Source organism: Tachypleus tridentatus, chromosome 13 (genome assembly GCF_004210375.1).
Source record: "Tachypleus tridentatus isolate NWPU-2018 chromosome 13, ASM421037v1, whole genome shotgun sequence".
Lineage (NCBI taxonomy): Eukaryota > Metazoa > Arthropoda > Merostomata > Xiphosura > Limulidae > Tachypleus > Tachypleus tridentatus.
Window position 1 is genome coordinate 141,691,012 of NC_134837.1, and position 15,058 is coordinate 141,706,069.

The window sequence follows — 15,058 nt, forward strand, 5'->3', positions numbered from 1 at the left end:
TAAAAAAAACATTATATAAATTTAACTGTTTTCATTAAAATATTATACAAAATGCAACTGTTATCATTAAAATATTATACAAAATGCAACAGTTATCATTAAAATATCACATAAATCTAAGAGTTATCATTAAAATTATTCTATAACAGAAGTCTGTTATCATTAAAAATTATATAATATAAATCTAACTGTTATCAATAAAGATATTCTATATCACAAGTATGTTATCATTAAAAATATTCTGTAACACAAGTTTATTATCATTAAATATATTCTATAACATTAGTCTGTTTTCATTAAAATATATAAATCTAACTGTTATCATTAAAATATTATACAAATCAAACTGTTATCATTAAAATATTATATAAATCAAACTGTTATCATTAAAATATTATATAATATATATCTAATTGTTATCATTAAAAATATTCAAAAACATTAGTCTGTCATCATTAACATATATAAATCTAACTGTTATCATTAAAATATTATATAATATAAATCTAACTGTTATCAATAAATATATTCCATATCACAAGTCTCTTATCTTTAAAAATATTTTATAACACAAGTCATAAGTTAAAATATAACATAATATAAATCAAACTGAAGTCATTTAACAAATATTTTGTGACACAGTTCTGTTATCATTAAAAATATTTTAAAACACAAGTCATAAGTTAAAATATAACAAAATACGAATCTAACTGAAGCCATTTAACAAATATTTTGTAACACAGCTCTGTTATCATTAAAATTATTCTATAACATAAGTCTGTTATAATTAAGAATATTCTATAACATAAGTTTGTTACCATTAAGATATTATATAATATAAATCTAACTGTTATCATTAAAAATATTCTGTAACATTAGTCTGTTATCATTATAATATATAAATCTAACTGTTATCGTTAAATATTATATAAATCTAACTGTTAACATTAAAATATTATATAATATATATCTAATTGTAATCATTAAAAATATTCTACAACACAAGTCTGCTATCATTAAAATATTATATAAATCTATCTGTTCTCATTAAAAATATTCTATAACACAAGTATGTTATCAGTAAAATATTCTGTAACACAAGTTTGCTATCATTAAAATATTTTGTAACAGAAGTAACAAGTAAAAATATTATATAATATTAATTTTACTGTTGTCGTGTAACAAATATTTTGTGGCACAGGTCTGTTATCACTAGAAATATTATATAGTATAAATCTAACTGTTGCCCTTAAAATATTCTATAACACAAGTATGTTATCATTAAAATATTATATAATATAAATCTGTGATAATTAAAAATATTCTATAACATTAGTCTGTTATCATTAAAATATTATATAATACATATCTAATTGTTATTCTTAAAAATATTTTGTAAGAAAAGTCTGTTTTCATTAAAATATTCTAAAACACTAGAGTGCTATCATTAAAAATATCGTATAACACAAGTCACAAATAAAAATATTATATAATATTAATTTTACTGTTGTCGTTCAACAAATATTTTGTGACACAAGTCTGTTATCAGTAGCAATATTATATAATATAAATCTAACTGTTATCATAAAAAAATTATATAAATCTAGCTGTTATCATAAAGAAATTATATAAATCTGTTATCATTAAAAATATTCTATAATGAATGTGTGCTATCATTAAAAATATTTTCCAAGATAGGTCTGCTGTCATTAAAATATTATATAGTATAAATCTAACTGTTATCACTAAAATATTATACAATCTAACTGTTATCATTAAAATATTATATAAAATCTAACTGTTATCGTTAAAATATTATATAATATATATCGAATTGTAATCATTAAAAATATTCTACAACACTAGTCTGCTATCACTAAAATATTATATAATATAAATATAACTGTTATCATTAAAGATATTCTATAACACTGGTCTGTTATCACTAAAATATTATATAACACAAGTCTGTTACCATTAAAAATTTTTGTACCACAGCTCTGTTATCATTAAAAATATTCTATAACACAAGTGTGTTATTATTAAAAATATTATATAACAGAAGTCACCAGTAAAAATATTATATAATATTAATTTTACTGTTGTCGTGTAACAAATATTTTGTGACACAGGTCTGTTATCAGTAGAAATATTATACAGTATAAATCAAACTGTTGCCATTAAAATATTCTATAACACAAGTATGTTATCATTCAAATATTATATAATATAAATCTTTCATAATTAAAAATATTCTATAACATTAGTCTATTATAATAAAAAATCTTATATAAATATAACTGTTATCATTAAAAATATTCTATAACATTAGTCTGTTATAATAAAAATCTTATATAAATCTAACTGTTATCATTAAAATATTCTATAACACTAGAGTGCTATCATTAAAATATTGTATAACACAAGTCACAAGTGAAAATATTATATAATATTAATTTTACTGTTGTCGTTCAACAAATATTTTGTGACACAGGTCTGTTATCAGTAGCAATATTATATAATATAAATCTAACTGTTATCATAAAAAACATTATATAAATCTAACTGTTATCATTAAAATATTATACAAAATGCAACTGTTATCATTAAAATATTATACAAAATGCAACTGTTATCATTAAAATATCACATAAATCTAAGAGTTATCATTAAAATTATTCTATAACAGAAGTCTGTTATCATTAAAAATTATATAATATAAATCTAACTGTTATCAATAAAGATATTCTGTATCACAAGTATGTTATCATTAAAATCTCACATAAATCTAAGAGTTATCATTAAAATTATTCTATAACAGAAGTCTGTTATCATTAAAAATTATATAATATAAATCTAACTGTTATCAATAAAGATATTCTATATCACAAGTATGTTATCATTAAAAAATATTCTGTAACACAAGTTTATTATTATTAAATATATTCTATAACATTAGTCTGTTATCATTAAAATATATAAATCTAACTGTATCATTAAAATATTATATAAATCAAACTGTTATCATTAAAATATATAATATATATCTAATTGTTATCATTAAAAATATTCTACAACATTAGTCTGTCATCATTAAAATATATAAATCTAACTGTTATCATTAAAATATTATATAATATAAATCTAACTGTTATCAATAAATATATTCCATATCACAAGTCTCTTATCTTTAAAAATATTTTATAACACAATTCATAAGTTAAAATATAACATAATATAAATCAAACTGAAGTCATTTAACAAATATTTTGTGACACAGTTCTGTTATCATTAAAAAATATTTTAAAACACAAGTCATAAGTTAAAATATAACATAATACAAATCTAACTGAAGCCATTTAACAAATATTTTGTAACACAGCTCTGTTATCATTAAAATTATTCTATAACACAAGTCTGTTATAATTAAGAATATTCTATAACATAAGTTTGTTACCATTAAGATATTATATAATATAAATCTAACTGTTATCATTAAAAATATTCTGTAACATTAGTCTGTTATCATTAAAATATATAAATCTAACTGTTATCGTTAAATATTATATAAATCTAACTGTTAACATTAAAATATTATATAATATATATCTAATTGTAATCATTAAAAATATTCTACAACACAAGTCTACTATCATTAAAATATTATATAAAACTATCTGTTCTCATTAAAAATATTCTATAACACAAGTCTGTTATCAGTAAAATATTCTGTAACACAAGTTTGCTATCATTAAAATATTTTGTAACAGAAGTAACAAGTAAAAATATTATATAATATTAATTTTACTGTTGTCGTGTAACAAATATTTTGTGGCACAGGTCTGTTATCACTAGAAATATTATATAGTATAAATCTAACTGTTGCCCTTAAAATATTCTATAACACAAGTATGTTATCATTAAAATATTATATATATCTAACTGTTATCATTAAAATATTATATAATACATATCTAATTGTTTCTCTTAAAAATATTTTGTAAGAAAAGTCTGTTTTCATTAAAAATATTCTAAAACACTAGAGTGCTATCATTAAAAATATTGTGTAACACAAGTCACAAGTAAAAATATTATATAATATTAATTTTACTGTTGTCGTTCAACAAATATTTTGTGACACAAGTCTGTTATCAGTAGCAATATTATAATATATAAATCTAACTGTTATCATAAAAAATTATATAAATATAACTGTTATCATAAAAAAATTATATAAATCTGTTATCATTAAAAATATTCTATAACGAAAGTGTGCTATCATTAAAAATATTTTCTAACATAGGTCTGCTGTCATTAAAATATTATATAATATAAATCTAACTGTTATCACTAAAATATTATACAATCTAACTGTTATCATTAAAATATTCTATAAAATCTAACTGTTATCATTGAAATATTATATAAATCTAACTGTTATCATTAAAGATATTCTATAACACTGGTCTGCTATCACTAAAATATTATATAATATAAATATAACTGTTATCATTAAAGATATTCTATAACACTGGTCTGTTATCACTAAAATATTATATAATATAAATCTAAATGTTTACAATAAAAATATTCTAAATTACAAGTCTGTTATCATTAAAAATTATATAATATAAATCTAACTGTTATCAATAAAGATATTCTATATCACAAGTATGTTATCATTAAAAATATTCTGTAACACAAGTTTATTATCATTAAATATATTCTATAACATTAGTCTGTTATCATTAAAATATATAAATCTAACTGTTATCATTAAAATATTATATAAATCAAACTGTTATCATTAAAATATTATATAATATATATCTAATTGTTATCATTAAAAATATTCTATAACATTAGTCTGTCCTCATTAAAATATATAAATCTAACTGTTATCATTAAAATATTATATAAATCTAAGTGTTATCATTAAAATATTATATAATGTATATCTAATTGTTATGATTAAAAATTCTGTATAACACAAGTCTGTTAACATTAAGATATTATATAATATAAATCTAACTGTTATCATTAATCATATATTCTGTAACACAAGTGTGCTATCATTAAAATATAGTATCTTGTATATCTGTTATTAAAAATACTATACAACACTAGTCTGCTATTATTGACAATATTCTATAACACTAGTCTGCTATCGTTAAAAATATAATATAACACAAGTCTCTTATCATTAAAATAATCTATATCAAAAGTCTGTTATCATTAAAATATAATATAACACAAGTCTGTTATCATTAAAATATAATATAACACAAGTCTGTTATCATTAAAATATAATATAACACAAGTCTGTTATCATTAAAAATTATATAATATAAGTCTAAATGTTTACAATAAAAATATTCTAAATCACAGGTCTGTTATCATTAAAAATTATATAATATAAATCTAACTGTTATCAATAAAGATATTCTATATCACAAGTCTCTTATCTTTATAAATATTTTATAACACAAGTCATAAGGTAAAATATAACATAATATAATCAAACTGAAGTCATTTAACAAATATTTTGTGACACAGTTCTGTTATCATTAAAAATATGTTAAAACACAAGTCATAAGTTAAAATATAACATAATACGAATCTAACTGAAGCCATTTAACAAATATTTTGTAACACAGCTCTGTTATCATTAAAATTATTCTATAACATAAGTCTGTTATAATTAAGAATATTTTATAACATAAGTTTGTTACCATTAAGATATTATATAATATAAATCTAACTGTTATCAATAAAGATATTCTATATCACAAGTCTCTTATCTTTATAAATATTTTATAAGACAAGTCATAAGGTAAAATATAACATAATATAATCAAACTGAAGTCATTTAACAAATATTTTGTGACACAGTTCTGTTATCATTAAAAATATGTTAAAACACAAGTCATAAGTTAAAATATAACATAATACGAATCTAACTGAAGCCATTTAACAAATATTTTGTAACACAGCTCTGTTATCATTAAAATTATTCTATAACATAAGTCTGTTATAATTAAGAATATTCTATAACATAAGTTTGTTACCATTAAGATATTATATAATATAAATCTAACTGTTATCATTAAAAATATTCTGTAACATTAGTCTGTTATCATTATAATATATAAATCTAACTGTTATCGTTAAATATTATATAAATCTAACTGTTAACAATAAAATATTATATAATATATATCTAATTGTAATCATTAAAAATATTCTACAACACAAGTCTGCTATCATTAAAATATTATATAAATCTATCTGTTCTTATTAAAAATATTCTATAACACAAGTATGTTATCAGTAAAATATTCTGTAACACAAGTTTGCTATCATTAAAATATTTTGTAACAGAAGTAACAAGTAAAAATATTATATAATATTAATTTTACTGTTGTCGTGTAACAAATATTTTGTGACACAGGCCTGTTATCAGTAGAAATATTATATAGTATAAATCAAACTGTTGCCATTAAAATATTCTATAACACAAGTATGTTATCATTAAAATATTATATAATATAAATCTGTCATAATTAAAAATATTCTATAACATTAGTCTGTTATAATAAAAATCTTATAAAAATCTAACTGTTATCATTAAAAATATTCTATAACATTAGTCTGTTATAAAAAAAATCTTATATAAATTTAACTGTTATCATTAAAAATATTCTATAACACTAGAGTGCTATCATTAAAAATATTGTATAACACAAGTCACAAGTGAAAATATTATATAATATTAATTTTACTGTTGTCGTTCAACAAATATTTTGTGACACAGGTCTGTTATCAGTAGCAATATTATATAATATAAATCTAACTGTTATCATAAAAAAAACATTATATAAATTTAACTGTTTTCATTAAAATATTATACAAAATGCAACTGTTATCATTAAAATATTATACAAAATGCAACAGTTATCATTAAAATATCACATAAATCTAAGAGTTATCATTAAAATTATACTATAACAGAAGTCTGTTATCATTAAAAATTATATAATATAAATCTAACTGTTATCAATAAAGATATTCTATATCACAAGTATGTTATCATTAAAATATTCTGTAACACAAGTTTATTATCATTAAATATATTCTATAACATTAGTCTGTTTTCATTAAAATATATAAATCTAACTGTTATCATTAAAATATTATACAAATCAAACTGTTATCATTAAAATATTATATAAATCAAACTGTTATCATTAAAATATTATATAATATATATCTAATTGTTATCATTAAAAATATTCAAAAACATTAGTCTGTCATCATTAACATATATAAATCTAACTGTTATCATTAAAATATTATATAATATAAATCTAACTGTTATCAATAAATATATTCCATATCACAAGTCTCTTATCTTTAAAAATATTTTATAACACAAGTCATAAGTTAAAATATAACATAATATAAATCAAACTGAAGTCATTTAACAAATATTTTGTGACACAGTTCTGTTATCATTAAAAAATATTTTAAAACACAAGTCATAAGTTAAAATATAACAAAATACGAATCTAACTGAAGCCATTTAACAAATATTTTGTAACACAGCTCTGTTATCATTAAAATTATTCTATAACATAAGTCTGTTATAATTAAGAATATTCTATAACATAAGTTTGTTACCATTAAGATATTATATAATATAAATCTAACTGTTATCATTAAAAATATTCTGTAACATTAGTCTGTTATCATTATAATATATAAATCTAACTGTTATCGTTAAATATTATATAAATCTAACTGTTAACATTAAAATATTATATAATATATATCTAATTGTAATCATTAAAAATATTCTACAACACAAGTCTGCTATCATTAAAATATTATATAAATCTATCTGTTCTCATTAAAAATATTCTATAACACAAGTATGTTATCAGTAAAATATTCTGTAACACAAGTTTGCTATCATTAAAATATTTTGTAACAGAAGTAACAAGTAAAAATATTATATAATATTAATTTTACTGTTGTCGTGTAACAAATATTTTGTGGCACAGGTCTGTTATCACTAGAAATATTATATAGTATAAATCTAACTGTTGCCCTTAAAATATTCTATAACACAAGTATGTTATCATTAAAATATTATATAATATAAATCTGTGATAATTAAAAATATTCTATAACATTAGTCTGTTATCATTAAAATATTATATAATACATATCTAATTGTTATTCTTAAAAATATTTTGTAAGAAAAGTCTGTTTTCATTAAAAATATTCTAAAACACTAGAGTGCTATCATTAAAAATATCGTATAACACAAGTCACAAATAAAAATATTATATAATATTAATTTTACTGTTGTCGTTCAACAAATATTTTGTGACACAAGTCTGTTATCAGTAGCAATATTATATAATATAAATCTAACTGTTATCATAAAAAAATTATATAAATCTAGCTGTTATCATAAAGAAATTATATAAATCTGTTATCATTAAAAATATTCTATAATGAATGTGTGCTATCATTAAAAATATTTTCCAAGATAGGTCTGCTGTCATTAAAATATTATATAGTATAAATCTAACTGTTATCACTAAAATATTATACAATCTAACTGTTATCATTAAAATATTATATAAAATCTAACTGTTATCGTTAAAATATTATATAATATATATCGAATTGTAATCATTAAAAATATTCTACAACACTAGTCTGCTATCACTAAAATATTATATAATATAAATATAACTGTTATCATTAAAGATATTCTATAACACTGGTCTGTTATCACTAAAATATTATATAACACAAGTCTGTTACCATTAAAAAATTTTTGTACCACAGCTCTGTTATCATTAAAAATATTCTATAACACAAGTGTGTTATTATTAAAAATATTATATAACAGAAGTCACCAGTAAAAATATTATATAATATTAATTTTACTGTTGTCGTGTAACAAATATTTTGTGACACAGGTCTGTTATCAGTAGAAATATTATACAGTATAAATCAAACTGTTGCCATTAAAATATTCTATAACACAAGTATGTTATCATTCAAATATTATATAATATAAATCTTTCATAATTAAAAATATTCTATAACATTAGTCTATTATAATAAAAATCTTATATAAATATAACTGTTATCACTAAAAATATTCTATAACATTAGTCTGTTATAATAAAAATCTTATATAAATCTAACTGTTATCATTAAAAATATTCTATAACACTAGAGTGCTATCATTAAAAATATTGTATAACACAAGTCACAAGTGAAAATATTATATAATATTAATTTTACTGTTGTCGTTCAACAAATATTTTGTGACACAGGTCTGTTATCAGTAGCAATATTATATAATATAAATCTAACTGTTATCATAAAAAACATTATATAAATCTAACTGTTATCATTAAAATATTATACAAAATGCAACTGTTATCATTAAAATATTATACAAAATGCAACTGTTATCATTAAAATATCACATAAATCTAAGAGTTATCATTAAAATTATTCTATAACAGAAGTCTGTTATCATTAAAAATTATATAATATAAATCTAACTGTTATCAATAAAGATATTCTATATCACAAGTATGTTATCATTAAAATCTCACATAAATCTAAGAGTTATCATTAAAATTATTCTATAACAGAAGTCTGTTATCATTAAAAATTATATAATATAAATCTAACTATTATCAATAAAGATATTCTATATCACAAGTATGTTATCATTAAAAATATTCTGTAACACAAGTTTATTATTATTAAATATATTCTATAACATTAGTCTGTTATCATTAAAATATATAAATCTAACTGTTATCATTAAAATATTATATAAATCAAACTGTTATCATTAAAATATATAATATATATCTAATTGTTATCATTAAAAATATTCTATAACATTAGTTTGTCATCATTAAAATATATAAATCTAACTGTTATCATTAAAATATTATATAATATAAATCTAAGTGTTATCAATAAATATATTCCATATCACAAGTCTCTTATCTTTAAAAATATTTTATAACACAAGTCATAAGTTAAAATATAACATAATATAAATCAAACTGAAGTCATTTAACAAATATTTTGTGACACAGTTCTGTTATCATTAAAAATATTTTAAAACACAAGTCATAAGTTAAAATATAACATAATACAAATCTAACTGAAGCCATTTAACAAATATTTTGTAACACAGCTCTGTTATCATTAAAATTATTCTATAACACAAGTCTGTTATAATTAAGAATATTCTATAACATAAGTTTGTTACCATTAAGATATTATATAATATAAATCTAACTGTTATCATTAAAAATATTCTGTAACATTAGTCTGTTATCATTAAAATATATAAATCTAACTGTTATCGTTAAATATTATATAAATCTAACTGTTAACATTAAAATATTATATAATATATATCTAATTGTAATCATTAAAAATATTCTACAACACAAGTCTACTATCATTAAAATATTATATAAAACTATCTGTTCTCATTAAAAATATTCTATAACACAAGTCTGTTATCAGTAAAATATTCTGTAACACAAGTTTGCTATCATTAAAATATTTTGTAACAGAAGTAACAAGTAAAAATATTATATAATATTAATTTTACTGTTGTCGTGTAACAAATATTTTGTGGCACAGGTCTGTTATCACTAGAAATATTATATAGTATAAATCTAACTGTTGCCCTTAAAATATTCTATAACACAAGTATGTTATCATTAAAATATTATATATATCTAACTGTTATCATTAAAATATTATATAATACATATCTAATTGTTTCTCTTAAAAATATTTTGTAAGAAAAGTCTGTTTTCATTAAAAATATTCTAAAACACTAGAGTGCTATCATTAAAAATATTGTATAACACAAGTCACAAGTAAAAATATTATATAATATTAATTTTACTGTTGTCGTTCAACAAATATTTTGTGACACAAGTCTGTTATCAGTAGCAATATTATAATATATAAATCTAACTGTTATCATAAAAAAATTATATAAATATAACTGTTATCATAAAAAAATTATATAAATCTGTTATCATTAAAAATATTCTATAACGAAAGTGTGCTATCATTAAAAATATTTTCTAACATAGGTCTGCTGTCATTAAAATATTATATAATATAAATCTAACTGTTATCACTAAAATATTATACAATCTAACTGTTATCATTAAAATATTCTATAAAATCTAACTGTTATCATTGAAATATTATATAAATCTAACTGTTATCATTAAAGATATTCTATAACACTGGTCTGCTATCACTAAAATATTATATAATATAAATATAACTGTTATCATTAAAGATATTCTATAACACTGGTCTGTTATCACTAAAATATTATATAATATAAATCTAAATGTTTACAATAAAAAATATTCTAAATTACAAGTCTGTTATCATTAAAAATTATATAATATAAATCTAACTGTTATCAATAAAGATATTCTATATCACAAGTATGTTATCATTAAAAATATTCTGTAACACAAGTTTATTATCATTAAATATATTCTATAACATTAGTCTGTTATCATTAAAATATATAAATCTAACTGTTATCATTAAAATATTATATAAATCAAACTGTTATCATTAAAATATTATATAATATATATCTAATTGTTATCATTAAAAATATTCTATAACATTAGTCTGTCCTCATTAAAATATATAAATCTAACTGTTATCATTAAAATATTATATAAATCTAAGTGTTATCATTAAAATATTATATAATGTATATCTAATTGTTATGATTAAAAATTCTGTATAACACAAGTCTGTTAACATTAAGATATTATATGATATAAATCTAACTGTTATCATTAATCATATATTCTGTAACACAAGTGTGCTATCATTAAAATATAGTATCTTGTATATCTGTTATTAAAAATACTATACAACACTAGTCTGCTATTATTGACAATATTCTATAACACTAGTCTGCTATCGTTAAAAATATAATATAACACAAGTCTCTTATCATTAAAATAATCTATATCAAAAGTCTGTTATCATTAAAATATAATATAACACAAGTCTGTTATCATTAAAAATTATATAATATAAGTCTAAATGTTTACAATAAAAATATTCTAAATCACAGGTCTGTTATCATTAAAAATTATATAATATAAATCTAACTGTTATCAATAAAGATATTCTATATCACAAGTCTCTTATCTTTATAAATATTTTATAAGACAAGTCATAAGGTAAAATATAACATAATATAATCAAACTGAAGTCATTTAACAAATATTTTGTGACACAGTTCTGTTATCATTAAAAATATGTTAAAACACAAGTCATAAGTTAAAATATAACATAATACGAATCTAACTGAAGCCATTTAACAAATATTTTGTAACACAGCTCTGTTATCATTAAAATTATTCTATAACATAAGTCTGTTATAATTAAGAATATTCTATAACATAAGTTTGTTACCATTAAGATATTATATAATATAAATCTAACTGTTATCAATAAAGATATTCTATATCACAAGTCTCTTATCTTTATAAATATTTTATAAGACAAGTCATAAGGTAAAATATAACATAATATAATCAAACTGAAGTCATTTAACAAATATTTTGTGACACAGTTCTGTTATCATTAAAAATATGTTAAAACACAAGTCATAAGTTAAAATATAACATAATACGAATCTAACTGAAGCCATTTAACAAATATTTTGTAACACAGCTCTGTTATCATTAAAATTATTCTATAACATAAGTCTGTTATAATTAAGAATATTCTATAACATAAGTTTGTTACCATTAAGATATTATATAATATAAATCTAACTGTTATCATTAAAAATATTCTGTAACATTAGTCTGTTATCATTATAATATATAAATCTAACTGTTATCGTTAAATATTATATAAATCTAACTGTTAACATTAAAATATTATATAATATATATCTAATTGTAATCATTAAAAATATTCTACAACACAAGTCTGCTATCATTAAAATATTATATAAATCTATCTGTTCTTATTAAAAATATTCTATAACACAAGTATGTTATCAGTAAAATATTCTGTAACACAAGTTTGCTATCATTAAAATATTTTGTAACAGAAGTAACAAGTAAAAATATTATATAATATTAATTTTACTGTTGTCGTGTAACAAATATTTTGTGGCACAGGTCTGTTATCACTAGAAATATTATATAGTATAAATCTAACTGTTGCCCTTAAAATATTCTATAACACAAGTATGTTATCATTAAAATATTATATAATATAAATCTGTGATAATTAAAAATATTCTATAACATTAGTCTGTTATCATTAAAATCTTATATAAATCTAACTGTTATCATTAAAATATTATATAATACATATCTAATTGTTATTCTTAAAAATATTTTGTAAGAAAAGTCTGTTTTCATTAAAAATATTCTAAAACACTAGAGTGCTATCATTAAAAATATCGTATAACACAAGTCACAAGTAAAAATATTATATAATATTAATTTTACTGTTGTCGTTCAACAAATATTTTGTGACACAAGTCTGTTATCAGTAGCAATATTATATAATATAAATCTAACTGTTATCATAAAAAAATTATATAAATCTAGCTGTTATCATAAAGAAATTATATAAATCTGTTATCATTAAAAATATTCTATAATGAATGTGTGCTATCATTAAAAATATTTTCTAAGATAGGTCTGCTGTCATTAAAATATTATATAGTATAAATCTAACTGTTATCACTAAAATATTATACAATCTAACTGTTATCATTAAAATATTATATAAAATCTAACTGTTATCGTTAAAATATTATATAAATCTAACTGTTATCATTAAAATATTATATAATATATATCGAATTGTAATCATTAAAAATATTCTACAACACTAGTCTGCTATCACTAAAATATTATATAATATAAATATAACTGTTATCATTAAAGATATTCTATAACACTGGTCTGTTATCACTAAAATATTATATAACACAAGTCTGTTACCATTAAAAAATTTTTGTACCACAGCTCTGTTATCATTAAAAATATTCTATAACACAAGTGTGTTATTATTAAAAATATTATATAACAGAAGTCACCAGTAAAAATATTATATAATATTAATTTTACTGTTGTCGTGTAACAAATATTTTGTGACACAGGTCTGTTATCGATAGAAATATTATATAGTATAAATCAAACTGTTGCCATTAAAATATTCTATAACACAAGTATGTTATCATTCAAATATTATATAATATAAATCTGTCATAATTAAAAATATTCTATAACATTAGTCTATTATAATAAAAATCTTATATAAATATAACTGTTATCATTAAAAATATTCTATAACATTAGTCTGTTATAATAAAAATCTTATATAAATCTAACTGTTATCATTAAAAATATTCTATAACACTAGACTGCTATCATTAAAAATATTGTATAACACAAGTCACAAGTGAAAATATTATATAATATTAATTTTACTGTTGTCGTTCAACAAATATTTTGTGACACAGGTCTGTTATCAGTAGCAATATTATATAATATAAATCTAACTGTTATCATAAAAAACATTACATAAATCTAACTGTTATCATTAAAATATTATACAAAATGCAACTGTTATCATTAAAATATTATACAAAATGCAACTGTTATCATTAAAATATCACATAAATCTAAGAGTTATCATTAAAATTATTCTATAACAGAAGTCTGTTATCATTAAAAAATTATATAATATAAATCTAACTGTTATCAATAAAGATATTCTGTATCACAAGTATGTTATCATTAAAAATCATATAAATCTAAGAGTTATCATTAAAATTATTCTATAACAGAAGTCTGTTATCATTAAAAATTATATAATATAAATCTAACTGTTATCAATAAAGATATTCTATATCACAAGTATGTTATCATTAAAAAAATATTCTGTAACACAAGTTTATTATTATTAA

The 15,058-nt window shown here is 19.0% G+C and overlaps 1 protein-coding gene across 1 annotated transcript in view; it reads right to left on the bottom strand.

Annotated features, from left to right (window-relative positions):
* Positions 1-15,058, bottom strand: part of LOC143236323 (adenylate cyclase type 7-like) — a 51,358-nt gene that overhangs the window by 35,549 nt on the left and 751 nt on the right. The window lies entirely within an intron of this gene.